This window comes from Triticum urartu, chromosome 6A, assembly GCF_056163025.1.
Source record: "Triticum urartu cultivar PI428250 chromosome 6A, HENAU_Tu73, whole genome shotgun sequence".
Taxonomy (NCBI): domain Eukaryota; kingdom Viridiplantae; phylum Streptophyta; class Magnoliopsida; order Poales; family Poaceae; genus Triticum; species Triticum urartu.
Genome location: NC_141878.1, coordinates 259403667 through 259419624, shown reverse-complemented (window position 1 = coordinate 259419624; position 15958 = coordinate 259403667). Strand labels below are relative to the sequence as shown.

General features: G+C 45.4%; 1 pseudogene; it reads left to right on the top strand.

Annotated features, from left to right (window-relative positions):
- Window positions 1-1502: 1502 nt before the first annotated feature.
- On the top strand, window positions 1503-15841 carry LOC147964933 (NAC domain-containing protein 75-like; annotated as a pseudogene).
- The last annotated feature ends 117 nt before the right edge of the window (window positions 15842-15958 follow it).

The following is a 15958-nucleotide window of genomic DNA, read 5'->3' as shown; positions in this document are numbered from 1 at the left end:
GAAAAAAATTAATAAGCCATCTTCTCAGACGAAACTCCGCCGCCATGAGGCGGAACCTTGGTGGATCAATCTAGGGCTCTAGCGGAGCTGTTTTGCCGGGGAAACTTCCCTCCTGGAGGGGGAAATCATCGCCATCGTCATCACCAACGCTCCTCTCATCGGGAGAGGGCAATCTCCATCGACATCTTCACCAGCACCATCTCATCTCAAAACCCTAGTTCATCTCATGTATTCAATTCTTGTCTCCAAGTCCGGGATTGGTACTAGTAGGTAGCTAGTAGTGTTAATTACTCCTTTTAGTTGATGCTAGTTGGTTTAATTGGTGGAAGATCATATGTTCAGATCCTATATGCATATTAATACCCCTCTGATTATGAACATGTTTATGCTTTCTGAGTAGTTACTTTTGTTCCTGAGGACATGGGAGAAGTCTTGCTATTAGTAGTCATGTGAATATGATATTCGTTCAATATTTTGATAAGATGTATGTTGTATATCCTCTAGTGGTGTTATGTGAACGTTGACTACATGACACTTCACCATTATTTGGGCCTAGGGGAAGGCATTGGGAAGTAATAAGTAGATGATGGGTTGCTAGAGTGACAGAAGCTTAAACCCTAGCTTATGCGTTGCTTCGTAAGGGGCTAATTTGGATCCATATGTTTCATGCTACGGTTAGGTTTACCTTAATATTTTTGTTGTATTTGCGGATGCTTGCAATAGAGGTTAATCATAAGTGGGATGTTTGTCCAAGTAAGGGCAGCACCCAAGCACCGGTCCACCCACATACCAAATAATCAAAGTACCGAACACGAATCATATGAACGTGATGAAAACTAGCTTGACGATATTCCCATGTGTCCTTAGGAGCGCTTTACATCATATAAGAGTTTGTCCAGGCTTGTCCTTTGCTACAAAAGGATTGGGCCACCTTGTTACACTTTATTTACTTTTGTTACTTGTTGCTCGTTACAAATTATCCTTTCACAAAACTATCTTTTACCACTTATTTCAGTACTTGTAGATAATACCTTGCTGGAAACCACTTATCATTTCCTTCTGCTCCTCGTTGGGTCCGGCACTCTTACTTATCGAAAGGACTACGATAGATCCCCTATACTTGCGGGTCATCAATACTCCTCTCCATTAATCAATTGACCTGCTGCTGATACTCTGCTCAACTAATCTCCTCTTTATCTTCAGGTGAGAAGTAGAGGATATGCTGTTGGGCGAGCAGTGAGGTGCTCCAGTATGTGGAGAGGAGGAGCAGCGCCTGGGCTTGGAGGAGGAGGTGCTGGGCGTGGAGGAGTAGATCAAGCGACCGAAGCTTAGGCGTGGGGGAGGGGGAAGGTCTAGGGACCGTCGATCTAGTGGGCGCCGACAGGGATGGGCGGCGGAAATTACCAGTCACCATCGCTCAGGTAGGCAGCAGGAGAGCTGTGGCGACAACTCGAGCAGGGGGGGCTGCAACACAAGCCTGGCAGCATAGAAGAAGCACGAGGATGAGCTTGAGGTCCTGGTGCGCGGGGGAGCTTCAGGAGGATGAGATCCATCAGATGTTTGTGGCGCAGGTCCTGGACGGCAGCGGCGGTGGGGATCCCGGCCGGAGTGGATCACAGAGGCAGAGGAGTTGGCCTTGGGTGGCACAAGTGACGAATCGGTCGACGACGGCCTTGGCCCGATGCATGGGAGCTGGATCGGGCGGATGAAGACCGAAGGACTTGTTTGTAAATGATTTGAAGATACAAGGGATTTTTGTGCAAATTTTACATTACACTATGCTCACGACAAGAATTTTGGGATGGAGGGAGTATATATATATATATCAATTAGGCTTCAAGTGCGTACTTGTTGGTTAAAGTGTTGTCCAATGGGAATTACATTTTGTATTACTCATGTAGCCTACAAAGTCTATCGCACAGCCTTGTAACTTCTTACTCCATTTCTAAATTTGTATTAGTCCTCTATACTGTATATTGTGCTACTCGTACTACTACCCCCCTCCTGGTTTGTTGGTCCCCTTCGTAATTTGTCTCAAATTTTGACCATAAATTTAACTAACTAAATGTTAATGCATGTGAGAACAAATAATATCGTTTGATCCGTATTTGAACATAGTTTCCAATGGTATAATTTTCGGTGACATGCATTGAAATTTTCGTAGTTAAACCTATGGTTAAAATGTGACACTAAATACAACTACTAAGTAGTACAGTAGTTGTACTAGTATACGTTGGTCAAATTATTAATCATGTCCTCACATTGAATTGACGTGACAACACGCTACACGTGAGGTGATATAAGAGTCCCGGTGGCATGTTCGGGTATTGTGGACTTCAGATTTGGAGTAACACTTATCTGTCGAAATCTTTCATCATTCACTTAAAACAGTCGATTGATCTTACATTGAGTACCATATAACTAGAATTAACCGATGCAAGTCCAAGAAGCATTGGCCGGTGCTGCCAGCTGGCGTCAAGTTCGATCCCATGGATCAGGAGCTGATCAAGCAACTTGACGCCAAAGTGAGTGCTGACAGTGTGAGATCTCACCCTCTGATCGATTTGTTCATACCAACCATCGACAGCGAGCACGGCATATGCTACACCCATCCTGAGAAACTTCCACGTGAGACACCGGTCGGCCGTCTACTTGCACAAACTTATTCCTTTGTTTATAGCTCCAGTTTTATTTTTAGACGCAGACCTAGTGAAGAAATTACAATTTGACAGTTAATAAAAAGTGAAACAAGTGACTGCAGCATGCCAAAGATGTTATGAAAATGCCAACTACGTACACTAAAACTTGTATTTGATAATACTGCAGGTATCACACTGAGTTGCCTAAGCAAGCATTTCTTCCAACGCAAGTCCAGGGCGTGCAAAATGGGCACGTGGACGCGTTGCAAGAAACAGTCGTAGTACGGCATCAACGCGATGTGGCACAATACCGTCAATACCTTGCCGGTGATGGTTAACGGCAGGTAGACGGGCAGCAAAAAGGTTCTAGTGCTGCACACCAACAAGAACTTCGACCATCAAAGGACCAACTCGGTGATGAACCAGTACCACCTCGGGGACCTCGAGTAATAGAAGGAGCGGGAGCAGGTCCTATGCAAGGTTTTCTATCAAACGAGCACTAGGGCCAGGACTAAAAAGATTATAAGTTAGTTTGGTATTGGTACTTGTAATACCTGGTCGTCTGCATGTTGGTATTGCTGTTAATGATCTTTCGGTATGAACTTTGCATTTTCTTCCAACCATCACGTCGAGGGTCGACGTGGATATAAAGCTGAATCATTTGTGTTGAAACAAATTTTCAGGCACCTAAATTTTATTTGATGGGTAGCATAAGCATCTGCTGTCCGAATTCCCAGTTCTCTAATTTTTTTTACATCTTCTAAGTATGCAGGGGATCCATCTGGTTTCACAGGCTGATAGTTGGACGCAACACTTCGGAACTGGGCTATGGCATGCCAAGTCCATCTGCAAATTGTTAAAAGAGAGGAGCGATGGATTTGGGCCTTCCAGAACAGTTAAGTGTTGCGACCTCGATCGTGAAGCGCCTCCCATGGACTAAAAAGGCCTACTCCATTATTATTAGTTGAAATAGGTAAAATATTCCATAATGAAAATAAATATGTAAAATGCAATGAATTTAGTCCGCTTTCATTGAAAACCATCCGGTTTGCATGAAATTTGTCCGTGGAACCATAAGACGGCTGTCCATATAGAGCCTAACCTTACGAAACCAGCAGGTCCATGGCCATACGCAAGCAAATGCATGAACTTATTATCACGATGGACAAAAAATGCTGATGACTGAGACGGTGAAACCCATGAAGTCTTCAACGTAGTCAATTAATGAGAGAATTCTGCAAGTACAGACTAATAACTAGGATCCAGCAGGTATATTGCTTTCTCAGGTCGAGCAAGTTTCAACTGGGCTGTAGACTGCCCAAGCTTGGTTTTGTTTTTAATAGGCCTAGCCCATGACGACAACGGGGCACAAATATCCAATAGGTATCTACTGGCCTCTGGCCCGCCAGCATTAGTTATATTTTGTCTTAGAACATCCACAGTTAGATTTTCTAATTTCCTCTCGAAATGCCATGTCCTACTTCCATTTTCTAATCTCTACCTATAGTTTTACTAGTTCATATACACATATTATTATATCGAAAATACTTAAAGTTCCCTTTTCATTTTTACATCCTTATTTTTCTGTTGTTTTTCCCCTCCCAGCGCTGATTTTTTGCCACTGGTTTTCCCTTAAACCAACTCAATTTTCCCACAACTTATTTGCTTACAAAAACAAAACGATATTTTTGGCAAATCAACAAGTTCTTAAAAATAAATGTTTATTATTTCTGGATTAAAACAGTTTGGACTCCATCAAAATATGCAAAATTAGGTTGAACTTTTGGCCGTGGTCTTGGGCAGAAAATGGGCTGTAACAAATTTCTTAAGAATTAGCAAATGGGCTCCAAATTATTAAAAAAATTTAGCAAATGGGCTCTATGTTGTGTGCCACAGATTTGGAGGCTGACTTGTGGGCCTACTAAGTTCATGCGTACACAACCTTTCTTAAAAAAGAAACTTCGTAAAGAATTGACTCTACCCGCGTCAGACCGTTAGATGTCAATCTAACAGGAATCGTGCTTCTTCAGTCTATGATCTTCCTGCTCCAGCCACCGAAACCAGCGCTGGTGGAACGCCTGCTCCCGCCTCCCATGGCCGGCTGTGTTGCCGGGAAGGCCTCACGGCCCCACCATACTCGCATCCTTGGCATTGCTATCCCTCTACTCATCCACACCTCCTATTATTCGCCAGCGATGACAACCTCACACTGCGGCCGAACTAGTAAACCATCGTACCCACTCCGCGTGGGAAACAACTTCCGAGTCTTCCTCGGCTCCAGATCGTTCCCTTACTTGGCCTCACCGTCATCCACCACCTTGGTGCTCTCGGCACGGCGTGGTCAACGAACGACATCCATTGGAAGAGGACTGTGCATGGAGAGGCTGACAGCTGGCTCCATGGCCGGATGCAAGGAAGTGACTCCTTTTTTGCATGTAGGATGTGCTTCCTTATTACACACAAAATAATGATTCCTCGTCCTGACAGCTGGGACCCACCGCAAGGGCCTGTGTATTTCACGAAAAAAACATCCCCCCCCCCCCGCTGACAGCTCGGATCCGCTAGCTATTACGCACAAAAATAATGAATAGCCCCGCTGCTAGGTCGGTCCCACCATATTTGGAGGCTGACTTGTGGGCCTACTAAGCTGACACAGATGTAGGGCTTTGTCAACTTAGTCAATTTAAATGATTCTAGCTGGGGTGATCGTACGATGTCCATCCAACGGTCGTCGTGCTTCTTCAACCTCTTGTCTTATTGTTCCTGCCTCTCAAACCAGCAACGGCCGTGCCGCCTGCTCCTGCCTCCCGTGGCCGGCTGTGCTGCCACGCAGGCCTGACCACCCCCACCCTACTCCCACCGCTAGCTAGGCTGCTTCCCTCTACTCACCCACACCCCCTGTTATTCTCCGGAGACAGCAACCTCAAACCGCAGCCGAAGCAGTCAACCCTCGTACTCTCCTCCGCGTGGGCATCCACTATAGCGTATTCCACGGCTCCGGGTCATGCCCTTCCTAGGCCGCACCGTCGTCCACCACCTTGGTGCTCTCGGGCGGTACGACGTCATCAACGCGGTCAATGAACGACAGCCATCAGAAGAGGACTGTAAGTGGACAGGCTGACAGCTCGGTCCATGGTCGCACGCAAGGAAGGGCCTCCTTATTACGCGCAAAATAATGATTCCTCCACCTGACACCTTGGACCTACTAGAAGGGCCTCTGTATTTCGTGAAAAAAATGTTTCCCCCTGACAGCTGGGACCCACTGGCTTTATCTTCGCAAGTAAGGAACCGCCTTGTTACCCCCTAACAGCTAGGACCTACTAGGTGGAAGCAAAGGTAGCGTTATCTTTCTAGCCGCGAACGTGTACGTACGTAGCGGTCAATCGGTCTCTCTGCAGCGACATACTGTGGTCGAGTAAGGAGCGACACGTGTTGAAGTAGTGGCGCCAACATAGCATGTCACGCAATCCCATATATATCATGTACACGTATGTACGGCCACGCTGCAAGATAGTAAATACGGCTACGTACGTACATACGGGCGGGGTCTCTAATGCATACATCGACTAATCCTGTTCATTGGCAGCCAACCGTCCGGGTTAGAACGGAGTAAACAAGCGTCAACCGGCTTGGACGGAATAGCCGAAACGAGGTCTGGCGTACCACAGAATGGAGGAAACGGCCTTTTGTTCGATCGCGTACGGTCGATACGGGGTCCTGTTCATCGGGAAGTGTCTGGCGTACCGCAAAACAGAGAAAACAGACTTCTGTTCGAGTGCCTATGGTTGAAACGGGGTGCTATTGATCAGGAGGGGTGTAGCGTACCACAAAATGGAGGAAATGGACTTGTGTTCGACCGCGTATGGTTGAAACGGGGTCCTGTTGATCGGGAGGGGTGTGGCGTACTGCAAAACGGAGGAAACAGACTTGTGTTGAAGCACCTACGGTCAAAACGGGGTCCTGTTGATCGGGAGGGGTGTGGCGTACCGCAAAACGGGACTCCAGAAGCTACTGTTCATCCACCGTCGACATCCTCCAGTCTCCACCTGCTACTGTTCATCCACCGCTAACTTCCTTCAGCCTCTACCAGCTACTGTTCATCCACGGGGTCCTTTTCATCCAGCCTTCATCGACTACTGTTCATCCAACCATCCACGGGGTCCTGTTAATCTAGCCTCCACCAGTGTAACATCCCAATTTTTCAATTTGCATGTTATACATAGGTCATTATATGCATACCATATTTTTTTGCATTTTGGTTGAGATCCTAAGAATCTTAAGCAACTCAAGGACCCAAGGAGAGAGTTGAAGATTTCACAAAATTTCATATTTGAATTTTTTCAAATTTGAAAAAGTGCATCAATTTGATTTTAAATTTTTTCTCTCTAATTATTTAAAATAATAAAAATAAATGATGGAAGATAAAATGACTTCTTCAAAAGAGAGGAATATTGAAGGAGAAATTTTAAAATCAAATTATTATTTTATTTGAATTAGAAAAATATGCATTTTTAGGCCAGAAAAAGGTTCACTTTGTCCTAAAAATTAGGTTTGGACGGAGAAAATTATTTTTGGTATTTTTAGATTTTTTTATTTTATTAGGATTTTTCTTTCGGATGATTTTTTTTTAAAAGTTTCAGACCAATCGGGGCGAAGGCCCAGCCAGCCCAGCAGGCCGCCGCCGCCTTCCGCGCGCGGGCACTGCCCCACCGTCGCCGGCCGTGTCCGAGGTGGACACGCCTCCCGAGGCCATCGCCCCCTCGCCCAAGCCACCCTGCCGCCGCCTCGCCTCCTCTTTATAAGGAGCTCCCCCTGCCCCTCTCCTCATCACCGCCGCCGCCGCAGTCGCCGCCATCCGAGCCGCTGCCGCTGCTGCCGCCCCGCGCCGCCGCGCCACACTCCGCCACCGCCCCGCCGCCCACGATGCCTCGCCTCGCCGTCGTCAGAGCCACCAAACGCCATTGACCGCCGCCGCCGTTTAACCTCTATAAAACTATCACGGTTCGCCAGTTATTTTTCAGTTATTTTTCGTTCTTTGGTTTTAGATCGGTTTTATTTTAGGGTTCGTAATTACCGAACATTCTCTTTTTAGTTCGTATTAACGAACGGATTCGTTCGTTAGCCTCTGTTAGTGGACGTTCGTCCGGTAGATTTTTCTTTCTGTTTTAATTTTCGGCCAGGGACCTATCCATAATTACTTTTATCACAGATAGTCCCTGATCTTTAAACCCACGTTACTTTTTGCTCGTTTATCAAAATCCAGTGAAACCAACGCCAAAATCTTTGACTTGTTTCCCTCTTTCCAGATAAACAACTTGAACATCATTTTCAAAATTTAAAATTTGGTTTCAAGCAGATTTATTTTCAAACTTCTTTTGATCGTAATTTGTGTTTCGTAGCTCTGATTCGATTGATTCTTTTTGAAAATCGAAGCTCTTTGGTTGAACTTTCAGTTTGGGTCTTTTCCCTTGAGTTTTACCCTTGAACCTTATGGTTGAGTGCTTACCTATGCTATTGGTTATACACGATAGAGTTTCCGGAGTGTGAAGCGTGCTACTACGAGTCACTAGGGTTTTCAGATCGTTAGCAAGGCAATTAACACTTTGATCATATCCCTTATTACCCTGTTTTTATGCATTAGTTTCAATCTGCAAACATTGCATGAGTAGGATCTGTTTAACATGTGGGTATTGGGAAGTAGTTGTTGAGGTAGTACCTGTTGCCCTTTTATTCAAACCTTGGGAGTTAGTACGTTACTCTTATTATACTTTGCTATGCTATGCTCGTAGACGTGGTTTGGTTTGAGTGATTCATGACATATGTGAGTATTATTATGAACTAAGGGATTATGTAAGGTGGCTACTTTAACACACATTTGGGTTGATTGGTTTGTGGGCACCTGGGGAAATCTAGTATTGTCCAAGGAGAATCTCGGGGTATCCGTGTGATTTTTCCTATGGTTCGCCACCCAGGCTCAAATGGATCATTATGTTATTCATGCTAGAAACTTCCGTGCGCAGGAACAAGACATTATGGGCTCTGGCGTAGTTAAGTAAGTTGTGGGAAACCTTTCCATGATGGGCTAGCAGATGTCGGGGATTGTAGGTGTACCGGCCTATCTATCGGTTATGGGGACCTCTTCGGAAAGATTGTGTGTCGGTGATATGTTTCTCAAACACCATGCAGTGCGAGAAATACAACGAAGGAGTTCGAGTCTTGTGGGGAAAAGTGTGGAAACCTCTGCAGAGTGTATAAACTAACCATGGTTAGTTGTGTCCCCGGTTATGAACATCTTGACTATCTGGTGCTTGAATTATTATGTTGATCTCATCACTTTACTTAATTAATTTTTGGGGTTATAGATTATTAATTTGGAATTGAGATGGGGTTACCATTCTCAATGTTTCTCAACAAAATTTGTAGTTAAATAAAAATATATTCCTTTGTTGTTGGGAAAAACTGGCTTTTCGCAAAATGATAACCATAGAGCCTCCACCAGACATATATGCATATAGTTATAGCTGTTACTTGTTCATTGCTCTATAGTGTTATCTTGCCAGCATATTCCATGTGCTGACCTACATAGGCTGCAACGTATTATGTTGCAGAGTTTTCAGACGAAGAGTAAGGTGCGCTAGGTCGTTGTCATGCACTCAACTATGTCGTTGGAGTTGATGGACTCATTTACTCTCGAAGCTTCTGCTGTTATCTTATTTAGAGGGCCTATAGCCATATTATTGTAATAAGTACTCTCTTTGAGACATTCTATGTAATAAGTGTGTGATTGCACTCTGTTATAAATCTTTGAGTTCTGTGTGTGTCAGCATTACCGATCCAGGGATGACACTTATACAAAGAGATTTGACCGTTTGAGGTCGGATCGCTACAAGATGGTATAAAAGCACACACTGAGTGTAGGACGGGACCACTAAGATGAGCCATAGGACTTTCTTCTCTACTCATTGATGGCTCTTCTCCACTTTCTACTCTATAGATGGCGGACCCAAGGAACATGTTTGCTCAACCGGATGAAGACACCCCTTTTGGACGACACTTGAAGGAAGCCACTAAGTACGTGAGCATCGGGATACCAAGTTTCACTGGGACCTACACCACCACTTTACCGGAAGAGGAGTTATGGATGATTCGAATACATGTTCCAGGAAGGACCTTCACGCCAGTTACTAAGCCCATAGAGTTTTCTTTTGATGCACCAACTTGGAGTCTAGGAAAGAGCATGGCAGCCCACATCGCCATGGGACGCATCGGCGAAGTTTATCACAAGGAACTTAAGGACACCATCTACCACATATGTGGACGCCGAGATGAGCAATGGGAGATGATCTGCACAAGGAGGGACAAGTCCATTTCAGCCTACATCCAGGAGTTAAACCACCACATTCATCGTCAGGAGAACCAGATGTGTGCCAGCATGATAGACATGAAGAAGGTAATGACCAGGAACATGGAGCTGGAAGAGGAACTAAAGTCTACACATAATGGATATGAAGAGGACATTGCAGTGTTACTTGAGAAGAATGAATAGAAGAAGAAGAAGCTAGGAATATTCATGGGAGATGCCAAACCAGAGGAGGACAACCATCCCGAAGACTACATCATCATCGACGACACCGACTCCGACCCCGATAGTGACGATGATTATGAAGACAAAGCTGGAGCAGATATCATGGAGTCTTTTTCCAATCAAAATTTCTAATCGACCACTAAAATTATCGGTAGTATTTCCCCAATGTATATAGTAATAGTCCGAGTATTTTTGTAACGGTAGTTAGATTGATTGTATGCCCTTGTTTGAATTGAGTGGTGTGATAATGAATGTGTTTATCTCATGTGCATATGGGTAGTGATTTCTCTTTAGACCTCACTCTATTCTATTCTCACCCCTCTAAACCTATCAGATGCCTCCGAGACGTGACCCCGGATTTGTCTTTCCACTGGAGCTCACCCAGTTGATCCAACATTAGAATGCCTTGATGTAGTTGCTAGTCCAGAACCAAGGAAGCAGCAGCAACAACAACAACAACAACCCACCGCCACCACCTCCAGTTGACAACTTAGCCCGTTTTCTGAGGTTGAATCCGCTAGTGTTTTCCAGTAGCACCGAGCCGATTGTTGCCGATGACTGGCTCTATAGGATTGGAAGGGAGCTGACCACCGCAGGTTGCACAAATGCTGAGAAGGTGCGCTTTGCCGCACATCAACTGGATGGACCCGCAACCTCACGGTGGGAGAATTACACCGCCACTTTCCCCATAGCCAATGTCACTTGGGACCAGTTCCAGCAGGCATTCCGCACTACACATGTCTCTACTGGAGCAATGAGTATGAAGAAGCGTGAGTTTCGCAACTTACGCCAGGGAAATCATATTGTGGGGCGGTACGTGGATGCGTTTAGTAAGTTAGCTCGCTATGCCCCGGATGATGTGGCCACAGATGCCGCAAAGTAGGAGAAGTTTATGGAAGGGTTGAATGATGAGTTGAGTATGCAGTTGATGGTTGCAACATTCACTAACTACCAGGAGTTGGTAGACAGGGCCCTTACGATTGAAGGCAAGCAGCAGCAGATAGAGAGCCGCAAACAGAAGTATGGACAGGGGAAGTATAATTCTGGAGCTCAGCAGAAGCCTCGCTTTACACCTAACTCGGGAAATTACAGCCGTAACCATGGAGGCCACACTCATAATGGAGGAAGCACACATAACCATAGTCGCCCTAAGAATGGAAATGGGAATGGAGGAAGCAACACCAGAACCTTTCCAACCCAGCCACACCCACTAAGAAGGACCTGAGCCATGTCACCTATTACAAGTGCGGGAAGACTGGACACTATGCCAATGATTGCTCAGAGTTTAAGAATGGTAATGGAAATGGAAACTCTGGGAAGAATCCCAACCCCTTCACCAGAGGTCAAGTGAACCACATCAACGTGGAGGAAGTTGAAGAGCATCCGGATGTAGTAATCCGTAAATTTTTGATTAAGTCATTTACTGCAATTGTTCTTTTCGACACTGGTGCATCACATTCATACATATCGAGGGGATTTGTGGAGAAGTTTAAGTTACCCACCAAAGTTCTTAAGACACCTATTTTAGCAAGCTCACCTGGAGCGGAGTATATGGCAACCAGAGGATGTTTTCAGATGCCATTGACCATAGGTAGGCATGTTTTCCCCTCAGATCTAATAGTTTTGGAGTCACAAGGATTGGACGTGATACTAGGCTTGGATTGGCTGTCGATGTATGGAGGAAACATCGGCTGTGCTAGTAAGCCAATTTTACTCACCACCCCGGAGGGGAAGAAGATCAAGTATGTATCTAGGCTTGCGCCAAGGAGGACCCAACTAAATTCCCTCTCGGGAGCTGTTCAGGAAGATGTGCCTGTTGTGAAGGATTACCCAGATGTATCTCCAGAGGAGCTACCAGGCATGCCACAAGATCGAGACATAGAGTTTTTAATAGATCTATTGCCAGGCACTGGACCAATATCAAAGAGGCCATACCGGATGTCCGCAAATGACCTGGAAGAAATTAAGAAGCAGATCAAGGAGTTACTGGAGAAAGGTTTTATCTAACCAAGTTCATCACCATGGGGAGCCCCAGTGCTCTTAGTCAACAAAAAGGACAGATCGTTGAGAATGGTTGTTGATTATCGGGCATTGAATGAAGTGACGATCGGGCATTATGGGCTGTTATTACACATTATGTCACAATACTTATGCCTATTCTCTCTTATTTTAGAAGGTTTACATAAAGAGGGAGAATGCCGGTAGCTGGGATTCTGGGCTGGAAAAGGAGCAAATATTAGAGACCAATTCTGCACAGCTCCAAAAGCCCTGAAACTTCACGGATGATGTTTTCCAAATATATAAAAAATACTAAGCACAAGAACCTCACCAAGGGGGCCACACCCTTCCCACGAGGGTGGGGGGCGCCCTACCCCCCTGGGCGCGCCCCCTACCTCGTGGGCCCCTTGGTGGCCCTCCGGTGGCCATCTTCTGCTATATGGAGTCTTTCGATGGGAAAAAAATTAATAAGCCATCTTCTCGGACGAAACTCCGCCGCCACGAGGCGGAACCTTGGTGGAATCAATCTAGGGCTCTGGCGGAGCTGTTCTGCCGGGGAAACTTCCCTCCCGGAGGGGGAAATCATCGCCATCGTCATCACCAACGCTCCTCTCATCGGGAGAGGGCAATCTCCATCGACATCTTCACCAGCACCATCTCGTCTCAAAACCCTAGTTCATCTCTTGTATCCAATTCTTGTCTCCAAGTTCGGGATTGCTACTAGTAGGTAGCTAGTAGTGGTAATTACTCCTTTTAGTTGATGCTAGTTGGTTTAATTGGTGGAAGATCATATGTTCAGATCCTATATGCATATTAATACCCCTCTGATTATGAACATGTTTATGCTTTGTGAGTAGTTACTTTTGTTCCTGAGGACTTGGGAGAAGTCTTGCTATTAGTAGTCATGTGAATTTGATATTCGTTCGATATTTTGATCAGATGTATGTTGTCTATCCTCTAGTGGTGTTATGTGAACGTTGACTACTATTATTTGGGCCTAGGGGAAGGCATTGGGAAGTAATAAGTAGATGATGGGTTGCTAGAGTGACAGAAGCTTAAACCCTAGTTTATGCGTTGCTTCGTAAGGGGCTGATTTGGATCCATATGTTTCATGCTACGGTTAGGTTTACCATAATATTTTTGTTGTATTTGCGGATGCTTGCAATAGAGGTTAATCATAAGTGGGATGTTTGTCCAAGTATGGGCAGCACCCAAGCACCGGTCCACCCACATACCAAATAATCAAAGTACCAAACACGAGTCATATGAACGTGATGAAAACTAGCTTGACGATATTCCCATGTGTCCTCGGGAGCGCTTTACATCATATAAGAGTTTGTCCAGGCTTGTCCTTTGCTACAAAAGGATTGTGCCACCTTGCTGCACTTTATTTACTTTTGTTACTTGTTACTCGTTACAAATTATCCTATCACAAAACTATCTTTTACCACTTATTTCAGTACTTGCAGATAATACCTTGCTGGAAACCGCTTATCATTTCCTTCTGCTCCTCGTTGGGTTCGACGCTCTTACTTATCGAAAGGACTACGATAGATCCTCTATACTTGTGGGTCATCAATACTCCTCTCTATTAATCAATTGACATGCTGCTGATACTCTGCTCAACTTATCTCCTCTTTATCTTCAGGTGAGAAGTAGAGGATGTGCTATCGGGCGAGCAGTGAGGTGCTCCGGTACGTGGAGAGGAGGAGCAGCGCCTGGGCTTGGAGGAGGAGGTGCTGATCGTGGAGGAGTAGATCAGGCGACCGAAGCTTAGGCGTGGGGGAGGGGGGAAGGTCCAGGGACCGTCGATTTGGTGGGCGCCGACAGGGATGGGCGGCGGAAATTACCAGTGACCATCGCTCAGGTAGGCAGCAGGGGAGCTATGGCGACAGCTCGAGCAGGGGGGCTGCAACACAAGCCTGGAAGCACAGAGGAAGCACGAGGATGAGCTTGAGGTCCTGGTGCGTGAGGGAGCTTCAGGAGGACGAGATCCATCAGATCTTTGTGGCGCAGGTCCTGGACGGCAGCGGCGGTGGGGATCCCGGCCGGAGTGGATCACAGCGGCAGAGGAGTTGGCCCTGGGTGGCGCAAGCGATGAATCGGTTGACGACGGCCTTGGCCCGATGCACGGGAGCTGGATCGGGCGGATGAAGACCGAAGGACTTGTTTGTAAAAGATTTGAAGATACAAGGGATTTTTGTGCAAATTTTACATTACACTATGCTCATGACATGAATTTTGGGACGGAGGGAGTATATATATATATATATATCAATTAGGCTTCAAGTGCGTACTTGTTGGTAAAAGTGTTGTCCAATGGGAATTATATTTTGTATTACTCATGTAGCCTACAAAGTCTATCGCACAGCCTTGTAACTTCTTACTCCATTTCTAAATTTGTATTAGTCCTCTATACTGTATATTGTGCTACTCGTACTACTACCCCCCTCCTGGTTTTTTGGTCCCCTTCGTAATTTGTCTCAAATTTTGACCATAAATTTAACTAACTAAATGTTAATGCATGTGAGAACAAATAATATCGTTTGATCCGTATTTGAACATAGTTTCCAATGGTATAATTTTCGGTGACATGCATTGACATTTTCGTAGTTAAACCTATGGTTAAAATGTGACACTAAATACAACTACTAAGTAGTACAGTAGTTGTACTAGTATACGTCGGTCAAATTATTCATCATGTCCTCACATTGAATTGACGTGACAACACGCTACACGTGAGGTGACATAAGAGTCCCGATGGCGTGTTCGGGTATTGTGGACTTCGGATTTGGAGTAACACTTATCTGTCGAAATCTTTCATCATTCACTTAAAACAGTCGATTGATCTTACATTGAGTACCATATAACTAGAATTAACCGATGCAAGTCCAAGAAGCATTGGCCGGTGCTGCCAGCTGGCATCAAGTTCGATCCCATGGATCAGGAGCTGATCAAGCAACTTGACGCCAAAGTGAGTGCTGACAGTGTGAGATCTCACCCTCTGATCGATTTGTTCATACCAATCATCGACAGCGAGCACGGCATATGCTACACCCATCCTGAGAAACTTCCATGTGAGACACCGGTCGGCCGTCTACTTGCACAAACTTATTCCTTTGTTTATAGCTCCAGTTTTATTTTTAGACGCAGACCTAGTGAAGAAATTACAATTTGACAGTTAATAAAAAGTGAAACAAGTGACTGCAACATGCCAAAGATGTTATGAAAATGCCAACTACGTACACTAAAACTTGTATTTGATAATACTGCAGGTATCACACTGAGTTGCCTAAGCAAGCATTTCTTCCAACGCAAGTCCAGGTCGTGCAAAAGGGGCACGTGGACGCGTTGCAAGACACAGTCGTAGTGCGGCATCAACGCGATGTGGCACAATACCGTCAATACCTTGCCGGTGATGGTTAACGGCAGGTAGACGGGCAGCAAAAAGGTTCTAGTGCTGCACACCAACAAGAACTTCGACCATCAAAGGACCAACTCGGTGATGAACCAGTACCACCTCGGGGACCTCGAGTAATAGAAGGAGCGGGAGCAGGTCCTATGCAAGATTTTCTACCAGACGAACACTATGGCCAGGACTAAAAAGATTATAAGTTAGTTTGGTATTGGTACTTGTACTACCTGGTCGTCTGCATGTTGCTATTGCTGTTAATGATCTTTCGGTATGAACTTTGCATTTGCTTCCAACCATCACGTCGAGGGTCGACGTGGATAT